This window comes from Dryobates pubescens, chromosome 8 (assembly GCF_014839835.1).
Source record: "Dryobates pubescens isolate bDryPub1 chromosome 8, bDryPub1.pri, whole genome shotgun sequence".
In the NCBI taxonomy this organism is placed as follows: Eukaryota; Metazoa; Chordata; class Aves; order Piciformes; family Picidae; genus Dryobates; species Dryobates pubescens.
This window is the reverse complement of record NC_071619.1, coordinates 41,285,996-41,306,192: the sequence shown is the minus strand read 5'-3', so window position 1 is coordinate 41,306,192 and position 20,197 is coordinate 41,285,996. Positions and strand designations below refer to the sequence as shown.

The window sequence follows — 20,197 nt, the reverse complement described above, 5'->3', positions numbered from 1 at the left end:
GCTGCTCTGCTTGCAGATGGGACACTCTCAAACACTGCCATGTGTGCTTGCACAACCAGAGACATGGAGACACAGAGCTGAATTGGGAAGCCCAGGCAATATTGCAACCTGAATAAAAAGCCTCTCTTCTTGGAACAGGTTAAGAATTCATAGAATCATAGAGTCAATAAGGTTGGAAAAGACCTCAGAGATCATCAAGTCCAACCTGTCACCCAACACCTCATGACTACTAAACCATGGCTTCAAGTGCCACATCCAATCCCCTCTTGAACACCTCCAGGGATGGTGACTCCACCACCTCCCTGAGCAGCACATTCTAATGGCCAATTCCTCTTTCAAGGAAGAACTTTCTCCTCACCTCCAGCCTTAACTTCCCTCAGCACAGCTTGAGACTGTGTCCTCTTGTTCCGGTGCTGGTTGTCTGGGAGAAGAGACCAACCCCCTCCTGGCTACAACCTCCTTTCAGGTAGTTGTAGACACCAATGAGGTCTCCCCTGAGCCTCCTCTTCTCCAGGCTAAGCAACCCCAGCTCCCTCAGCCTCTCCTCACAGGGCTTGTGTTTGAGGCCTCTCCCCAGCCTCGTTGCCCTTGTTTGGACACATTCATGTGTCTCAATGTCCTTCTTGAATCAATAGAATCAATAAGGTTGGAAAAGACATAGAATAGAATACATAGAATACATAGAATAAACCAGGTTGGAAGAGACCTTCAAGATCATCGCGTCCAACCCATCAACCAATCCAACACCGCCCAAGCAACTAACCCACAGCACCAAGTACCCCGTCAAGTCTTCTCCTAAAAACCTCCAGTGATGGCGACTCCACCACCTCCCCAGGCAGCCCATTCCAATGTGCAATCACTCTTTCTGTATAGAACTTTTTTCTAACATCCAGCCTGAACCTCCCCTGGCACAGCCTGAGACTGTGTCTTCTTGTTCTGGTACTGCTTGCCTGGGAGAAGAGACCAACATCCGTCTGTCTATAACCTCCCTTCAGGTAGTAGTAGAGAGTAATAAGGTCACCCCTGAGTCTCCTCTTCTCCAGGCTAAGCAACCCCAGCTCCCTCAGCCTCTCCTCGTAGGGCTTATGTTCCAAACCCCTCACCAACTTTGTTGCTCTTCTCTGGACTCGTTCCAGCAAGTCAACCTCCTTCCTAAACTGAGGGGCCCAGAACTGGACACAGTACTCAAGGTGCGGCCTAACCAGTGCAGTGTACAGGGGCAGAATGACCTCCCTGCTCCTGCTGGCCACACTGTTCCTGATGCAGGCCAGGATGCCATTGGCCCTCTTAGCTGCCTGGGCACACTGCAGGCCCATGTTCAGTCTACCGTCGACCAGCACCCCCAGGTCCCTCTCAGCCTGACCTCAGAGATCATCAAGTCCAACCTCTCACCTATTATTAATTTGTTACATGTTTATTACTGATAATGAAGCCATAGAATTGGGTTGGAAGAAACACTTTGAGTTTACCCCATCAATAATATTTATTACTATATTAGTGACCACAACTTGTAACCAATATTAGCATTTACTGGTCTGAATCATAGAATCGTAGAACCAATAAGGCTGGAAAAGACCTCAGAGATCATCAAGCCCAACCTATCACCCAACACCTCATGACTAACTAAACCATGGCTTCAAGTGCCACATCCAATCCCCTCTTGACCACCTGCAGGGATGGTGACTCCACCACCTCCCTGGGCAGCACATTCCCATGGCCAATCTCTCTTTCTATGAAGAATTTCTTCCTAACATCCAGCCTAAACCTCCCCTGCCACAGGTTGAGACTGTGTCCTCTTCTTCTGGTGCTGCTTGCCTGAGAGAAGAGACCAACCTCCCCTGGCTACAGCCTCCTGTCAGGTAGTGCTCTCCCAGTTGAGTGCTCGGGATTGGCAAGGCGCCTGCCTTCACAGCAGGCTTGTCTGATGGGCAGGTAGAGATATTATTTTGATTGTTAAAGTCTCATGAAAAGCTCTTCAGCATTATATCTCACAGCCCATACAGAAAATAATCCTTACAAATAACAGTAGAATCTGTTTCTCATTTAAAAATGTGATTTTTGAGTGTGTGTCAGTTTTCCATTTGCACCACATTTTAATATGATGTTGAGACATTCAAGCTGAAAGCAGCTGAGACGCTGAAGCCCCTCCAAACCCAGCTTGTGAGTTATGGCTGCAGAGTTTAAAACTTTCCTTGTCACAGAATCACATGGATGGGATTGGAAGGGGCCTCTGAAGATCATCTAGTCCATTCCCCCTGCTAGAGCAAGATCAGCTAGAGTAAATCACACAGGAACACATCCAGAAGGATTTGAAATACCTCCAGATATGGAGACTCAATGGCCTGTGGCAGCCTGTTCCAGTGCTCTGCCACCCTCAAAGGGAAGAATTTTCCCCTTCTGCTTACACAGAACCTCGTTTGGTCCAGTCTGTGTCCATTGCCCCTTGTCCTGTCACTGGACACCACTGAGTCTGGCTCCACCTTTCTGACACTTGCCCTTTAGATAGTGCCAGGCATTAATGAGTTCCTTCCTCAATCTTCTCCACACTAAACAGCCCCCAGCCTTTCCTCAAAAGGCAGATGTTCTAGGAAACCTTTGCTTCTGAATTTAAAAAGCACCAGGAAGGTAGGAAGCCCTTGAAAGAGAAATTCTGCAAGCATGTATTAATTTTTAGATAACATAGCAATACCATTCCCAGTTCCTTGCCCAGTCTATCTGACTGCATCCAGCTTTTGCTGTGTCTAGCCATGGATGCTGCCAAAAAGGGCTGGAGTGATGATGGATGAGAGAGAATAATTTCCTTCCCTTGTTGTTTTCTTTTTACACACACCCCCCACCCCCCCAATAATTGGTTTAATTTTAAAACAGGGAGTTTTATAGCCTTGCTAAAGGCCTTTCAGAAGCTTTCAGAAATACTCTCAATTTGTGGTTTTGGGTTTGACTCCATCCTGTGGCAATGATTCCCATAGGTTAACAGGATGTTCTGTGAACCAGTCTCTCCTTCAGCTGGAGGAGAACCTCTCTGGACCTGCTGGCCACACGCTTGTTAATGCATCCCAGAATACTGTTGGCTTTCTTGGCCATGAGGGCACATTGATGGCTCATGACAAACTTGTTTTCCCACCAGCACTCCCAGGCCCTTCTCCACAGAGTTGTTTCCCAGCAGGTTAACCCCTAACCTCTACTAATCACAGAATCACCAAGGTTGGAAGAGACCTCAAAGATCATTGAGTCCAACCTGTCACCACAGACCTCATGACTAAACCATGGCATCAAGTGCCACGTCCAATCCTCTTTTGAACACCTCCAGGGATGGTGACTCCACCACCTCCCTGGGCAGCACATCCCAATGGCCAATTACTCTTTCTGGGAAGAACTTTCTCCTCACCTCCAGCCTAAACTTCCCCTGGTGTTGCTTGAGACTGTGTCCTCTTCTTCTGGTGCTGGTTGTCTGGGAGAAGAGACCATGCAGGGGGTTGTTCCTCCCCAGGTGCAGGACTCTACATTTGCTCTTGTTGAGCTGCATGAGGTACTTGCATTTGAATTTCTGTTTGTGTCCTGAGCCTTTTGCTTTGGGACACAGTATCACTTTTCCTCCAGGAACACTATGTTGTAATGGAGTTCAGTGTCCTGGTATTGCTGAGCTGCACTGAATGCAGTCATGGTAGTATTTATGTCCTGGGCCTGTCAGTGTGTTAAGGGATGAAGCTAAATAAACTTGGTCTTCTACCAAAACAATTCCATGCTGCTATAAATGGAACAAATTAGATTGCTCTTGGAGGAAAAGTGATACTGTGTGCTAAAGCAAAAGGCTCAGGACACAAACAGAAATTCAAATGCAAGTACCTCATGAACCTGGTGCACCTGGGGAAGAATAACCCCCTGCATTAGCAGAGGTTAGGGGTTAACCTGCTGGAAAGCAACTCTGTGGAGAAGGGCCTGGGACTGCTAGTGGGAAAACAAGTTTGTCATGAGCCATCAATGTGCCCTCATGGCCAAGGTGGCCAACAGTATTCTGGGATGCATTAAGAAGAGTGTGGCCAGCAGGTCCAGAGAGGTTCTCCTTCCCCCCTAATCTGCCCTGGTGAGGCCACATACAGAGAATTGTGTCCAGTTCTGGGTTCCCAGATTCAAGAGAGACAAGTAACTGCTAGGGAGAGCTCAATACAGAGCCACAGAGATACTTAAGGAATTGAAACATGTCTCTTTAACATGGAGAAGAGAAGATTGAGAGGGGGTCTTATCAATAATTATTGATATCTAAAGGGTGGAAATCAAGGGATGGGGCTGGGCTGTTTTCAGTGGTGTCAGGTGATAGGATAAGGGGCAATGGGCACAGACTAGAACATGGGAGAGGTTTAACTAAAACATAAGGAGAAACTTCCTTCCTGGGTGGGTGCTGGAGCACTGGACCAGGCTGCCTAGAGAGGTTGTGGAGTCTTCTCCTATGGAGATCTATCTCTAGCAGGGAAGTTAGACTAGATGATCTCTGGAGGCCCCTTCCAAACCCTACCATTCTATGGTTCTGTTCATAGTCCATGACATTATAGAATGGCATAGCATAGCATAGCATAGCATAGCATAGCATAGCATAGCATAGACCATACCAGGTTGGAAAAGACCTTATGTTAGATACAGCAAAACTTCAGCAGTGATCTGTAGTGTGGGTGATTTATTGCACACTGGGTGCAGCTTTACTGATGCAGGTGAGGTTTTTGCTATTAAAAACAGTTCAGATTGTCTTCTTTCCCCCCAGTGCTGCTAGGTACATTGAACCAGAGCACACATCTCATGTTAGACTGCACTAGCAGATGAGTTTTGCTGAATATTGCTTGTCAGGCATCATTCTAAACAAGACAACAACAACATGAAAGTGCACCTGAGGACTGGCACTCCAGAGCATGTCAATTATACGCTACAGTTACACTAGAAATGCAGCTACAAAAACAGTGGCAGAAGTTTGTGAGGAGGGTGCTGGTGCAACCAAGAGGTAATCTGCTATAAATAAGCCAGGTCCCAGCCCAGAAACAACTGATTCCTTCAACACTGTTTTTTTCCTTTTCTCTGTTTTCTTTTTTCCTTTTTTGTTTTCTTTTTTTCCCTTTTTCTTTTTTCTTTTTCTTTCTTTTTCTTTTCTTTTTTCTTTTTCTTCTTTTTCTTTTTCTTTTTCTTTTTCTTTTTCTTTTTCTTTTTCTTTTTTCTTTTTATTTTTCTTTCCTTTTTCCTTTTTTCTTTTTCTTTTTCTTTTTCTTTTTCTTTTTCTTTTTATTTTTCTTTTTCTCTTTCCTTTTTCCTTTTCTTTTTTTTGCTTTTTTCTTTTTCTTTTTTTCCTTTTTTTTCCTTTTTCTTTCTTTTTCTTTTTCTTTTTCTTTTTCTTTTTCTTTTTCTTTTTCTTTTTCTTTTTTTTCTTTTTCTTTTTCTTCTTTTTCCTTTTGTTCTTTTTCTTTTTCTTTTTCTTTTTCTTTCCTTTTTACTTTTCTTTTTTGCTTTTTTCTTTTTCATTTTTTTCTTTTTCTTTCTTTTTCTTTTTCTTTTTTCCTTTTTCTTTTTCTTTTTCTTTTTTCTTTTTCTTTTTCTTTTTTTTTCTTTTGCTTTTTCTTTCCCTTTTCCTTTTATTTTTTTTATTTTCTCTTTATTCTTTTTTCTTTCTTTTTTCATGTTTTCCTTTTTCTTCTTTCTTCTTTCTTTTTATTTTTACTTTTTCCTTCTTTTTTATTTTTAATTTTTTCTCTTTTTCTTTATTCTTCTTTCTTTTTTTTTTTTTTTCCTTTTTCTTCTTTCTTTTTCCTTTTTCTTCTTTTTTGTCCCCCCCCCCCTTTTTTTTCTTTTTTCCTTTTTCTTTTTTATTTTTTTCTGTTTTCTTTTCTTTTTCTCCTTAGAGAAGCAGCCTGAAGGACCAGGCATTTTGCCCGGGGCTGCAACTCATTGTTCTGAGTTCAGTGATGGTATTATTTCTGAAAGCTTCTCTGGGGGTCAGCTGGGAGGGGTTAGCAACAGCCTCTGCTGACCCACAAAACCTCTGCTTGAAAAGCAGCTCACTCAGTTTTCTGACCCTTCTTTCAATGGAATCATAGAGTGGGTTTGATTGGAAAAGACCTTGAAGATCACTGAGACCAACCATTACCTAACTCTCCCAAATGTGGTATTAAATAATGTCCCTCAGCACCACATCTCTGCCTCTTTGAAACACTTCCAGGGCTGGGTATTTAACCACCTCCCTAGGGAGCCTGTTCCAGGGTTTGAGAACCCTTTCAGTGAAGAATTTTCTGCTAGTAGGCAGCCTAAACCTCCCCTAGTGCAGCTTGAGGCCATTCTAATACTTCTGTGATTGCTTTCTAGGAAACTGTATAGAATACATCTAAAAGCCCTGGAACTCTTGTCAAGGGCTGTTTTGTCATGCCAGCAACTGTCACTTACCACCCCAGAAAGGTAATGAAGGCGAATGGCAGGAGCAGTGCATGGAGCACAATTCCTTAAACATTAGCTCCTTTTTACAGCAAAAAATCTCTAAAAATTCATTGGCTGGTTCATGGAGGAGCAATAAACCTCCACAGCAGGGTTAATTGTGCAATAGTCTATATCTGGAGCACTTAGCTTGTCTGGTTTTCTGACTCAATCTGGAACTCATTGCATGCTATTGGGGAGAAGGATTAGGAGCCTGTATAACTTTACACTGGTTGAAGTTCCTAGAGATGCTGTTCTTATTCCAGCAATGTTCTAAATGTGTTGAGCATTCTGGAAGCTCTGACATTCAGCTGGATGCTGCCCTTCTCTGCTGAGCTAGGGTGACTTCTGTGGGCTCCTCTTGGATGCTTTTACAAGCAGCCCCAGGCTCTGCTAGGCTATGTCTTCCCTTGAGCATCCAGCGCCCTACACACTTCAGGACACTATTTTCTATCTGACTGGTTGCAGCAGTACTGCAGAGACAATGAGCTGGTCCATGTGGACCTGTGAGCACAGGGCATCAGCCCTTGTTTTGAATGATGGTCCAGCCAAAACCAAAACCAAAACCTTTAAGGTCCCTTCCAAATCAAACCATTTTAGAATAGAATAGAATAGAATAGAATAGAATAGAATAGAATAGAATAGAATAGAATAGAATAGAATAGACCAGGTTGGAAGAGACCTTTGAGATCATCGAGTCCAACCTATCACCCAACACCATCTAATCAACTAAACCATGGCACCAAGTGCCTCATACAGTCTCTTCCTAAACACCTCCAGTGAGGGTGACTCCACCACCTCCCTGGGCAGCACATTCCAATGGCCAATCTCTCTTTCTGGGAAGAATTTCTTCCTAACATCCAGCCTAAACCTCCCCTGGCACAGCTTAAGACTGTATCCTCTTGTTCTGATGCTGGTTGCCTGGTAGAAGAGACCAACCCCCACTTGGCTACAACCTCCCTTCAGGTAATTGTAGACAGCAACAAGATCTCCCCTGAGCCTCCTCTTCTCCCAGCTAAACAACCCCAGCTCCCTCAGCCTCTCCTCACAGGGCTGTGCTCCAGACCCTCCCCAGCTTTGTTGCCCTTCTCTGGACACCTTCCAGCAACTCAACATCTTTCCTAAACTGAGGAGCCCAGAACTGGACACAGGACTCGAGGTGTGGCCTAACCAGTGCTGAGTACAGGGCATAATGACTTCCCTGCTCCTGCTGGCCACACTATTCTTGATGCAGGCCAGGATGCCATTGGCCTTCTTGGCCACCTGGTACACTGCTGCCTCATATTCATCTGGCTGTCAACCAGTTCCCGCAGGTCCCTTTCTGCCTGGCTGCTCTCCAGCCACTCTGACCCCAGCCTGCAGCACTGCATTTTATGATTCTCTGTTTAGGACAGGCTGCCGATAGTCATTCTCAGGGAAGGTGCTGGTGCCTAGAAAAAACATTTCCTTCTAAACATCACAGATGACAGCCCTGGGGGCATGCCACATCACAGCCTTCCTAGTGTTTCTTTTGTAAGAATCAGGGATGCCCAATGGGCTATTGGAGGGGTGACATCCCTTGGAGCTGCTCTCCTATCTGCTCTGGTTTATAACATTTCCTTTAATGTTCAATCAAATAGTTGCACATTAATATACTTGCATTTTAAGCTGGTGCATCTGAATCCAGAGCAAGCACAAAGGAAAACTGCAGTCAGTTTGCAGAGAATAACATTTAGTGATTGGAGGTGGGTTATAATTACCTGCATTTACCTCTCCCAGTAAAGCTGGAACAAGTTGCTGGGTAATTAACCTGGTATAAACTTATGCACAGCCTACCAACAATACAAACTGCTGCCCCCACTGTCCTCTGTGGTTTATATTATGCTGCTGTGCAAATGTTTGTATCCAGACATATTCATCACATCCAGCTGGCAGCCAGGTACTAGTGGTGTCCCCCAGGGACAATATCTTGTTCAATATCTTTATTGATGATCTGGATGAGGGGATTGAGTCCATCAGCAGTAAATTTGCAGGCAACACCAAGCTAGGGGCAGGAGTTGATCTGTTGGAGGGTAGGAGAGCTCTGCAGAGGGACTTTGCCTGGCTGGACAGATGGGCAGAGTCCAGCATGATGGCATTCAACAAATCCAATTGCTGGGTGCTGCACTTTGATCGCAACAACCCCAAGCAGTGCTACAGGCTGGGGTCAGAGTGACTGGAGAGCAACCAAGCAGAAAAGGACCTGGGGGTACTGGTTGACAGCAGGCTGAACATGAGCCAGCAGTGTGCCCAGGTGGCCAAGAAGGCCAATGGCATCCTGGCCTGCATCAGGAATAATGTGGCCAGCAGGAGCAGGGAAGTCATTGTACCCCTGTACTCAGCACTGGATAGGCCACACCTTGAGTCCTGTGTCCATTTCTGGGGCCCTCAATTTAAGAAGGACATTCAGATACTTGAACATGTCCAGAGAAGGGCAATGAGACTGGGGAGGGGCCTGGAGCACAGCCCAATGTGAGAGGGGCAGAGAGGGGACCAAGGATTAGATGTCATATGGCCTTATTTCTTTGCCTTCTTCTTTCTAATATGTGGTTCACACTCCCCTAGTAAAGTGTACAAACATGCCATGATAGATGATTTGAAGGGATCTGCTGATGTTCTTCTCTTTCAGATCTAAGCTGGTAGGCTATTCATTGTATTGGCCTCAATGAGCAAGACCCATGAAATACAGCCATAGCCATCCACAAATCAATGTGACCTATGATCAGTGCAGTTTGACGTCCCTTGGCACTGAGTTTCAGCACTGATTTACTTTTCATCATATACAATAAACTGTGAAGAAAAGCTACAGCAAGTAAAGGGCAAATCAAAGGGAATATCAAGTAAAGTAACTTGAGAAGCTGAATAGAATAGCATTAACCAGCTTGGAAAAGACCTCAGAGATCATCAAGTCCAACAGATCATCCAACACCATCTAATCAACTAAACCATGGCACCAAGTGCCTCATCCAGCCTCTTCCTAAACACCTCCAGTGATGGTGACTCCACCACCTCCCTGGGCAGCACATCCCAATGGCCAATCTCTCTTTCTGGGAAGAACTTCTTCCTAACATCCAGCCTAAAATTAGCTGTGGAACAGAGTCACAGGTCTAAAGCTACAGAAAGTTAAGGAGCCACAAAATCTTAGGCATTGGAAGAGTCCTCTGAAGACCACCTAACCCAATCTCCCTGCTAGAGGAGGATCACCTAGAGTAAATCCCACAGTAACACATCCAGGAGGGTTTGGAATGCTTCCAGAGATGGAGACTGAATTCCTTCAGGAGCAGTCCTGGGTGGGCTGTCAACTAGATGCCCAGTGTTAACGCTGTTTTTCACGTCTAAGTCCAACAGCTCCACAACAGAAGAGGCACACAGTATCCATCAGTTGCCCCTACAAAGCAAGCTGGGAATTCACAATCTTAATTGAGCCTAAATTCAAACCTAAAAAATTCTCTAGATTCATCCATCCATAATATCTGTGCTTTTCTCTCCTTTCAGCTGTTTCCACAACTGCACCACAGGGAGGCTTTTTAATTCAGTTCTCAACTGCTTTTTCCATGTTTCCCAGAATGCTAACAGCTGCAATTGAAGGACATTATTTATGATTTCTAAATACCATCTTCTAAAATATCTCCCAGGCCAGCAAAGTGACAACCCAGTAAATCTCACTGAACCAGAGCTGCCTGCAGTTATCCAAAGTGTCCAGCCATCCATTTCCTGACTTCACTGGTTTCTCACTGCACTGTTTCAGATCTCATTTTGGAGCTTATATATATATATATGGGGTCAGAGTGGCTGGAGAGCAGCCAGGCAGAAAGGGACCTGGGGGTACTGGCTGATAGCTGGCTGAACATGAGCCAGCAGTGTGCCCAGGTTGCCAACAAGGTCACTGGCATCCTGGCCTGCATCAGGAATAGTGTGGCCAGCAGGAGCAGGGAAGTCATTCTCCCCCTGTATTCAGCACTGGTTAGGCCACACCTTGAGTCCTGTGTCCAGTTCTGGGCCCCTCAGTTTAGGAAAGATGTTGACTTGCTGGAATGAGTCCAGAGAAGGGCAACAAAGCTGGGGAGGGGTCTGGAGCCACAGCCCTGTGAGGAGAGGCTGAGGGAGCTGGGGTTGCTTAGCCTTGAGAAGAGGAGGCTCAGGAGAGACCTCATTGCTCTCTACAGCTACCTGAAGGGAGGTTGTAGCCAGGTGGGGGTTGGTCTCTTCTCCCAGGCAACCAGCCCCAGAACAAGAGGACACAGTCTCAACCTGTGCCAGGGGAGTTTTAGGCTGGATGTTAGGAAGAAGTTCTTCCCAACAAGAGAGACTGGCCATTGGAATGTGCTGCCCAGGGAGGTGGTGGAGTCACCATCCCTGGAGGTTTTCAAGAGGAGATTGGACGTGGCACTTGGTGCCCTTCTCTGGACACTTTCAAGTGTCTCAATGTCCTTCTTAAATTGAGGAGCCCAGAACTGGACACAGAACTCAAGGTGTGGCCTAACCAGTGTTGAGTCCAGGGGCAGAATGACTTCCCTGCTCCTCCTGGCCACACTATTTCTAATGCAGGCCAGGGTGCCATAGTAATAGTACTTGAAAATGTATCCTCTGCTTTCCATGCCGAAGCTGTTAGAAAATAACTATGTAAGCTCTGTACCTCCTTTGCTGCTCAAGGCAGTGCAGCCCCATTTCCAGGAATCCTCATCCTTGGAGGAGTTTAAAAGACAGAGAGATGTGGTGCTGAGGGCCATGGTTTAGCACCAGCCTTGGCAGAGTTAGAGAGTGGTTGGACTCGGTGATCTCAGGGTCCTTTCCAGCTGAAATGATTCTATGATTCTATGATTTTAGTGAACAAATGCTTGCCCTTGGCCATGCACACCCTACACTGGTCCCTGCTCCATTTATTCCAGAATTTCAATCACCAGTAGAAGTGATGACAAAGTCCCCATCTTTGCCAGCTTTGTGCTATGGTAAAGGTGATGCTGCTCGTTATACTTTCCAAACTCAAGTCAGATGGGAGGAAGCTGCATGCTGTGTGCTGACTGACAGCCTCCATGCATAGCTAGGCTGAGCTGAATTTCTCATGTCACTGGTGCAACGTCACCCAGGCAGGCAGGCTTAGTGGGAGCAAGCTTAGTATTTTATCACTGACCCATGGCAAGGTGGTGGTGGAAGAGTTTCCAGCTGGACGCTGCAAAGGCTCTGGATTGCACAGGCAGGAAAACTTGACCACTGCATGCTGCTCCAAAGCAGCCTTCCCGATGGCCAGCAGAAACCTCCGGGGTGTAATTGCCGGCTCCTTCCCAACATGCAGAGCTGAAAAGTGCACCCCTGGAAACCCTCCACTTGTGCCAAGGGTGCTCTTCAGTTCAGGTTTACCCTCCCTCCACGCACAGATAAACACAGCCCTGTTGCCAGCAGCTGTGAGTAGGTGAGCGGAGAGAAAGAGACAGTTGTCTAAACAATGTGGTATGAAGGGCTGGGGGGAAAGGGATGTTGAAAATGTAAAGGACATTTACGCTCAGGGAAGGTGTGAGAGATGCAGGAAGAGCCAAAAGGAAAAAAAAAAGTGAGTACTTCAGGCAGCCAACTTAAACAAGACACAATGGAGGCCAACTTTGCCTTCCAGGCATTTCACAAGCCCACACCCCACAGTTCAGGAGGTGCCTGGGGGGAGAACCATGTGTCCCTCCAGGTATTATTGAACTTGGCCACGTGTTAGGAATCTTAACCCTTTGGGATTTGCCTGTTTCCACTCACATATTCTCCCTCTCTATTTTTTCCCCCCTCTTTTTATCCTTTATTTCTGGGTGCTCTTTTTTGGAAGAGTTTTAAATCCTTTTGAAGACAAAAAAACACAACCCCTTTCTATTTAGAAAAATAATCAGTGGAGGCAAAGCATAAAGTCATTTCAGTCATAGTATCTTGGAGAAAAATAGATAGAGTATTTTGGAAGGAATTTGAAAAGAAAACAGAAAGCCTGAGGGGATTTAAATGTAGAAACCCAAAAATTCAGTCTCGCCCCCTCTTTTTCCTCTCCCCATTCATGAGGTCACCATTTCTCATCTCACAGACGATGGCATCGTGCCGGGATCCTCAGCCAGCTCTTGCTCCTGTGAGCACAAAGCAGGATCAAAATGGAATGGAATGGAATGGAATGGAATGGAATGGAATGGAATGGAATAGAATAGAATAGAATAGAATAGAATAGAATAGAATAGAATAGAATAGAATTAACAAGATTGGAAAAGACCTTTGAGATCATCAAGTCCAACCTATCACCCAACACCATCTAATCAACTGAACCACGGCACCAAGTGCCTCATCCAGTCTCTTCCTAAACACCTCCAGTGAGGGTGACTCCACCACCTCCCTGGGTAGCACATTCCAATGGCCAATCTCTCTGTCTGGGAAGAACTTCTTCTTAACAGCCAGCCTAAAACTCCCCTGGCATAGCTTGAGACTGTGTCCTCCTGTTCTGGTGCTGGTTGCCTGGGAGAAGAGACCAACCCTCACCTGGCTACAACCTCCCTTCAGGGAGTTGTAGAGAGCAAGAAGGTCTCCCCTGAGCCTCCTCTTCTCCAGGCTAAGCAACCCCAGCTCCCTCAGCCTCTCCTCACAGAGCTGTGCTCCAGACCCCTCCCCAGCTTTGTTGCCCTTCTCTGGACACCTTCCAGCAACTGAACATCTTTCCTAAACTGAGGGGCCCAGAACTGGACACAGGACTCGAGGTGTGGCCTAACCAGTGCTGAGTACTTCCCTGCTCCTGCTGGCCACACTATTTGTGATGCAGGCCAGGATATCATTGGCCCTCTTGGCTGCCTGGGCACACTGCTGCCTCATGTTCAGCCTACTATCAACCACTACCCCCAGGTGCCTTTCTGTTTGGCTGCTGTTGTAGTTTGAGTTGGGTGCCCCCCTGGTGCATTCACTTCCTGTGTCCAGAAGTCCAGCCCAGAGGGATGGACACAGGAAATTGTGTATTTCCTACCATAATTCTTTGCACCACTATAAGATCCAGTGCGGAGTCTGGCACTTCCTCTTTCCTTCCCTCTCCGAGACTTGGTAACTGGGGGAGAGATCTCCCGGCCATGGGCCTGACTGGGCCCAAGGCCACAGGGGGATGGGCAGTCTCAGGCCTGGCCAGCTGAGACTAGCCCAGCAGAGGGAGGGGGAAGAAGGAGCCCTGGGGGTTTTGGATGCACCCTCAGGTGGGGATGGGATCTTTCTTTGTCACTGCGCTTTGGGTTTTCTGTAACATTCACTGCTTTCTATTTAAACTTTCATCACTTTTGCAACCCGTTTGCCTGAGTTGTTATTTCTGCCTGTGGTGGGGAGGGGACCTGCCCCAACCCATTACATTTTGGCGCCCAACGTGGGGCCAACTGCAGCTCGGATTGCAAAAGATGGAGAGTTTAAATTTAGTTCTGGGCGTCGGTTTGGGTTTGGAAAGTTGGGGCTCAGGTTTTGTGCTACCGGGGCGACTGTGTGAACTCCTGTGTACTGCAGAAGGATAGCTGGTGTGTGGCTGATGGCATGGAAGTCCCTCCTGTTGTTTGGGAACAGTGAGGGGTGGTTCTTTCTGTGACTTTCTGCCCAGGGTAGCTTAAGAGTGCTCGAGTAGCCTAAGAAGGCGAGACCTGCCTTCTCCTCGTTCTCTGCGGAGCGGCAGGGAGCAGAGGAGGGGCAGCGGCAAGCAGAGCGTGGTCGGCCCGCGGCCGCTGCGGGGAGCGGACACCCGCGGCGAGCGGGCAAGAGACTGCTGGAGGTGACTCGGACTCTGCATCGCGGCGACAAAGACGGTGGGGGCCGGGCCGGGCCGCGTTCAAGCGGCGGCGGCGGCACCGCCCGAGCCGGGCTGCGTTCAGGCGGCGGCGGCAGCTGTAAATCTTTCCCTGGTGTTTTCGGACGTGTTCCGAAAATGGCGCCGAGCACCTGGCTCCGCCTCCCTGCTTCTTCAGTGGGCTGTGGCGCAGCTCCTCCCCCTTCCGGGGGTGGAGGTTGTGCAGCCGGATGCTGTCCTGCCTCGGTACGCGAGTGCCCAGCCGGGGGGTGCGGAGTGCCTCTGACATGCATCCGTGTAGCTTTGGTCTGCGTGAAAGCGGTTGGCTGCGGCACCCTGGATGGATTGAAAAAGGCAGTCGTGGAGCCGGATTGTTCCGACTGGCCTGCCCCAGGGGTGGAGAATTTGCCGCTGAATATGAGAGTAAAGGCTTGGCTGAGAAGTTGTGAGGTATTTCCAGGTGACCAGGATGTCCCAAGGAGTCCACAAGGAATTCACACTGCAGGAGAAGGACTGCGTCGCTGGGAGGTTCCATCACATGAGGAAGAACAACTGGAATGGACTGATGCTTGAGCCTGAATGAGAGACTGTTTGGGTGGACGCCCAGATGAGGATATGGACTCCGCCGGACATGTCATCAGAAGTTTTCTGATCTGATGATGTGTTTGGGTGCAAAGATTATGGTATGAAATACAGGGGTGGCATGTTGTAGTTTGAGTTGGGTGCCCCCCTGGTGCATTCACTTCCTGTGTCCAGAAGTCCAGCCCAGAGGGATGGACGCAGGAAATTGTGTATTTCCTACCATAATTCTTTGCACCACTATAAGATCCAGTGCGGAGTCTGGCACTTCCTCTTTCCTTCCCTCTCCGAGACTTGGTAACTGGGGGAGAGATCTCCCGGCCATGGGCCTGACTGGGCCCAAGGCCACAGGGGGATGGGCAGTCTCAGGCCTGGCCAGCTGAGACTAGCCCAGCAGAGGGAGGGGGAAGAAGGAGCCCTGGGGGTTTTGGATGCACCCTCAGGTGGGGATGGGATCTTTCTTTGTCACTGCGCTTTGGGTTTTCTGTAACATTCACTGCTTTCTATTTAAACTTTCATCACTTTTGCAATCCGTTTGCCTGAGTCGTTATTTCTGCCTGTGGTGGGGAGGGGACCTGCCCCAACCCATTACAGCTGCTCTCCAGCCACTCTGACCCCAGCCTGTAGCACTGCATGGGGTTGTTGTGGCCAATGTGTAGAACCTGGCACCTAGATATGTTCAATCTCATGCCCTTGGACTCTGCCCATCTGTCCAGCCTGTCAAATTCCCTCTGCCGAGCTCCTCTACCCTCTAACAGATCAAGTCCTGCTCCCAGATTGGTGTCATCTGCGAATTTACTGATGATGGACTCAATACCCTTATCCAGATCATTGATAAGGGTATTGAGTCCATCATCATGGCTGAGAGAAAATAATCAGAGCAATTTCTCATAGCTACAAATAGAGATGCTTTGTAGAACCATCAAGAGAAAGATACCCGGATAATGCAGGCAATTTTTCTTGGCCCCTGATGCATAAACATTTGAGAAAAAGGGGACTAGATGAAAATGTGTGAAACAGTGAATGTGCACTGAAATGGTCACTGAATTGTGTGTGTGTGTACAAACAATTGGAAGCAGGAGAGGGGTCTCTGAACATGCAAGATGAGACAGGCTTAAGGTCAAGAAGTTTCATTTTAATCTTACTTGTAAGCACCTCACTCAGCAGGCTGCTGCTCTGAAGAGGAAGGGCTGACACCATTGATATGTCAGCTCAGAAGGACACAGTCTCAAGCTGCACCATGGAAGGTTCTTCATAGAGAGAGTGATTTGCCATTGGAATGTGCTGCCCAGGGAGGTGGTGGAGCCACCATCACTGGAAGTATTTAAGAAGAGCCTGGATGAGGCACTTGGTACCATGGTTTAGTTGATCAGATGGTGTTGGGTGATAGGTTGGACTTGATGATCTCGAAGGTCTCTTCCAACCTGGTCTGGTCTATTCTATTCTAGTGAGGTAGAGGTTGGTCTCTTCTCCCAGGCAACCAGCACCAGAACAAAAGGGCACAGTCTCAGGCTGCATCAGGGGAGGTTTAGGCTGGAGGTTAGGAGGAAGTTTTACACAGAGAGAGTGATTGCCCACTGGAATGGGCTGCCTGAGGAGGTGGTGGGGTCGCCGTTGCTGGGGGTGTTCAGGGCAAGGCTTGACAGGATGCTTGGTTGTATGGTTTAGTTGATTGGGTGGTGTTGGATGGTAGGTTGGACTTGATGATCTCGAAGGTCTCTTCCAACCTGGTCTATTCTATTCTATTCTATTCTATTCTATTCTATTCTATTCTATTCTATTCTATTCTATTCTATTCTATTCCATTCCATTCCATTCCATTCCATTCCATTCCATTCTATTTTGCTCCTGCTTCTCTGTCAAATGGGGACCTGGACAAGCCTGAATGGGCTTGTGTGAACCTCATGAGTTTAACAAGGCCAAGCGCAAGGTCCTGCACTTGGGCTGAGGCAATGTCCAGTATCAACACAGGCTGAGGGATATGGGATTGAGGGCACAACTGCGGAGAAGAACCAAGAGGTACTGGTGTATGAAAAGCTGGAGGAAAACTTGTGGCCCTGAGGGTATGGAGTCAGTTTGGCTAGATGGGACAGACCTCTGAAACAAGGGACAGTCTGAAGACAGCACCAAGAACATTTCTAATATTCTGGAATATCCACATGCCAAAGCCTGCAGAAGAAGTCTTTCAGAAAAGTACATCTGCTTCTGAAGATCTTGAGTTAGCTACCAGTAAGAAGCACACTTTATCTCTGTACACTTACAACGCTCTGTGTAAAAATCCTCTTTCATCAGTTTACCACTATGCTCACTTTGTTGCTCAGGAGAAGAGAAGCTCAGGCTGTACCTGACAAGACATCCAGCCTGCCATGGATTTAATTACATTATTCATTATCACAGAATAGAATCTTAGAATCAATAAGGTTGAAAAAGACCTCAGAGATCATCAAGTCCAACCTATCACCCAACACCTCATGGCTAACTAAACCATGTCTTCAAGTGCCACGTCCAATCCCCTCCTGAACACCTCCAGGGACAGTGACTCCACCACCTCCCTGGGCAGCACATTCCAATGGCCAGTCTCTCTTGCTGGGAAGAACTTCCTCTTTACCTCCAGCCTAAACCTCCCTTGGCACAGCTTGAGAGTGTGTCCTCTTGTTCTGATGCTGGTTTCCTGGGAGAACAGACCAACCCCCACCTGCCTACAATCTCCCTTCAGGTAGTTGTAGACTGCAATAATGTTAGGGGATTCTCTTAATTTTCCTTCCCAGGTTAAAATCCACCATCAACCATGTTTTTCTTAGCTCCTTAAGAGTAAACAGGTGTTTCCTTCTCTGCATTGTCATGCAGTACCTTGGATTAAAGCTGTTCCATACACCTCCTGGACTACAAACTGGGAATTTCACTCAGGTGTAGTGGTGTGATGGTTTAGCCCACCTGCACCAACAAAAACTTGGCTAGGCACAGCCAGAGGAGCAAATGAAGCTGTATTTTACAAGCAATAATGGAATGCAATTAATATATACAAACTACACAGTATTTATAATATCATACAAGAATTTACAGAGAGGAAAACAAACACAGAAATCCTCCTTGGGGGGGAGAATCACACCTCAGGTTCCCCCCAGCCTCTCCTCCCCTCCCCTTTTCCTCCAGTTAATTAGAAGAAAAGAGAAGAGCAGAAAAAAGGATGTTAGGGGAAATTCAGTTAGTTCAAAGCTTTGTTAAGAAGTTAGCTGGTTTGCTTATCACTTTCAGTCCAGGGTCAGCATGCATGCAGTCTGGCCAAGAAACAGAAGACAGACTGAGACAGAACATAAGAACGTGAAACTCCATCCCACTCATAGAATCATAGAATAGAATCATAGAATCAATAAGGTTGGAAAAGACCTTATTGATCATCAGGTCCAACCTGTCACCCAAGACCTCATGACTACTAAACCATGGCACCAATGCCACATCCAATCCCCTCTTGAACACCTCCAGGGATGGTGACTCCACCACCTCCCTGGGTAGCACATTGCAACAGCTAACAACTCTCTCTGTGAAGAACTTTCTCCTCACCTCAAGCCTAAACTTCCCCTGGTGCAGCTTGAGACTGTGTCCTCTTGTTCTGGTGCTGGTTGCCTGGGACAAGAGACCAACCCCCTCCTGTCTACAACGTCCCTTCAGGTAGTTGTAGAGAGCAAGAAGGTCTCCTCTGAGCCTCCTCTTCTCCAGGCTAAACAATCCCAGCTCCCTCAGCATCGTTAAGGTTGGACAATACCTCTAAGACCATAAATCTAACCTTCAGGTTGCACAGCCATTGCAGCACCCAGCAGGAAGGTGGACCATTCCTAATCAACAAATGCTTCAAAGTCAAGTTTCACAAACCCATGCAATAATATATCCTAAGAAATACTTTCTTACCATCTACCAATGAGATTCATTTAGGATTATCTTCCTTTTGTTTTCCTTTTTACACCCAAACATTCAGCTGGAGAAATCTGCAGCTATCCTTTCCATAGAATAGGATAGGATAGGATAGGATAGGATAGGATAGGATAGGATAGGATAGAATAGGATAGGATAGGATAGGATAGGATAGGATAGGATAGAATAGGATAGGATAGGATAGGATAAACCAGGTTGGAAGAGACCTTCAAGATCATCAAGTCCAACCTATCATCCAACACCACCTAATCAACTAAACCATGCAACCAAGTACCCCATCAAGTCTCCTCCTGAACACCTCCAGTGATGGTGACTCCACCACCTCCTCAGGTAGCCCATTCCAATGGGCAATCACTCTCTCTGTGTAAAACTTCCTCCTAACCTCCAGCCTAAACCTCCCCTGGTGCAGCCTGAGACTGTGTCCTCTTGTTCTGGTGCCAGTTGCCTGGGAGAAGAGACCAACCTCTGCCTGTCTACAACCTCCCTTCAGGTAGTTGTAGAGAGCAAGAAGGTCACCCCTTGAGTCTCCTCTTCTCCAGGCTAAGCAACCCCTGCTCCCTCAGCCTCTCCTCATAGGGCTTGTGTTCCAAGCCCCTCACCAACTTTGTTGCCCAGCTCCAGCAAGTCAACATCCTTCCTAAACTGAGGTAGCACATCCTAAACTGTCACACTCGGGTCTGCAATTGTTTCCAGTATCTATGAAAGTATCCAGTATCTGTGAAACCAAACAATTTGGTGTTTAATCTTTTCTCATCCTCTCCTGCTCTGCTCCTGGGTCAGATGGAGTTCTTCAGTCTTGTAGCCAGAGTTACTTTCCTTACACTGCTTGGGGGAATTTAGGGATGAACACAGTGTCTGGCTCTGACACTGACAGATCTCACACTGCTCCCAGGGAGATGCCCAAATGTTACAAAGATGAACCATATGGGCAGCTCCAGCACTGCAGGCCATTAATAGGAATTTCTAAACAACTGTGATTGATGAGGCAGTTCTTACAAGTCTGAGATCAATGAAAATGCAACTTGATCTTTTGAACCCAACTTCTTAATTTTTGTTCCTTTTTTTTTTAGTGCAGAGAATCCTATAAAACCATTTCTGTTCAGACACAAGCTGTCTGGGACACTTCATGTGGATTTGTCATGCATTTTCATTTTGCACTCTCTTTTGCTCCATTTGCAGTCTCAAGTCTTTCTCTGTGATTTGTACAGTCACTTCAACATCATTTTTAACCTTGCTTACGATTGGTCATTGTTTTGAGGGGGTTTTGTTGACACTTGTTGTTGTTCATTTGGTTTCATTAATTCATAGAATAGAATCATAGAATCATAGAATCAATAAGGTTGGAAAAGACCTCAGAGATCATCAAGTCCAACCTGTCACCCAACACCTCATGATTGAACCCTGGCACCACATGCCACATCCAATCCCCTCTTGAACATCTCCAGGGATGGGGACTCCGCCACC

General features: G+C 46.9%; 1 protein-coding gene across 1 annotated transcript in view; it reads left to right on the top strand.

Annotated features, from left to right (window-relative positions):
- TBX15 (T-box transcription factor 15) overlaps nucleotides 1–20,197 on the top strand; it is a 161,500-nt gene that overhangs the window by 139,370 nt on the left and 1,933 nt on the right. The window lies entirely within an intron of this gene.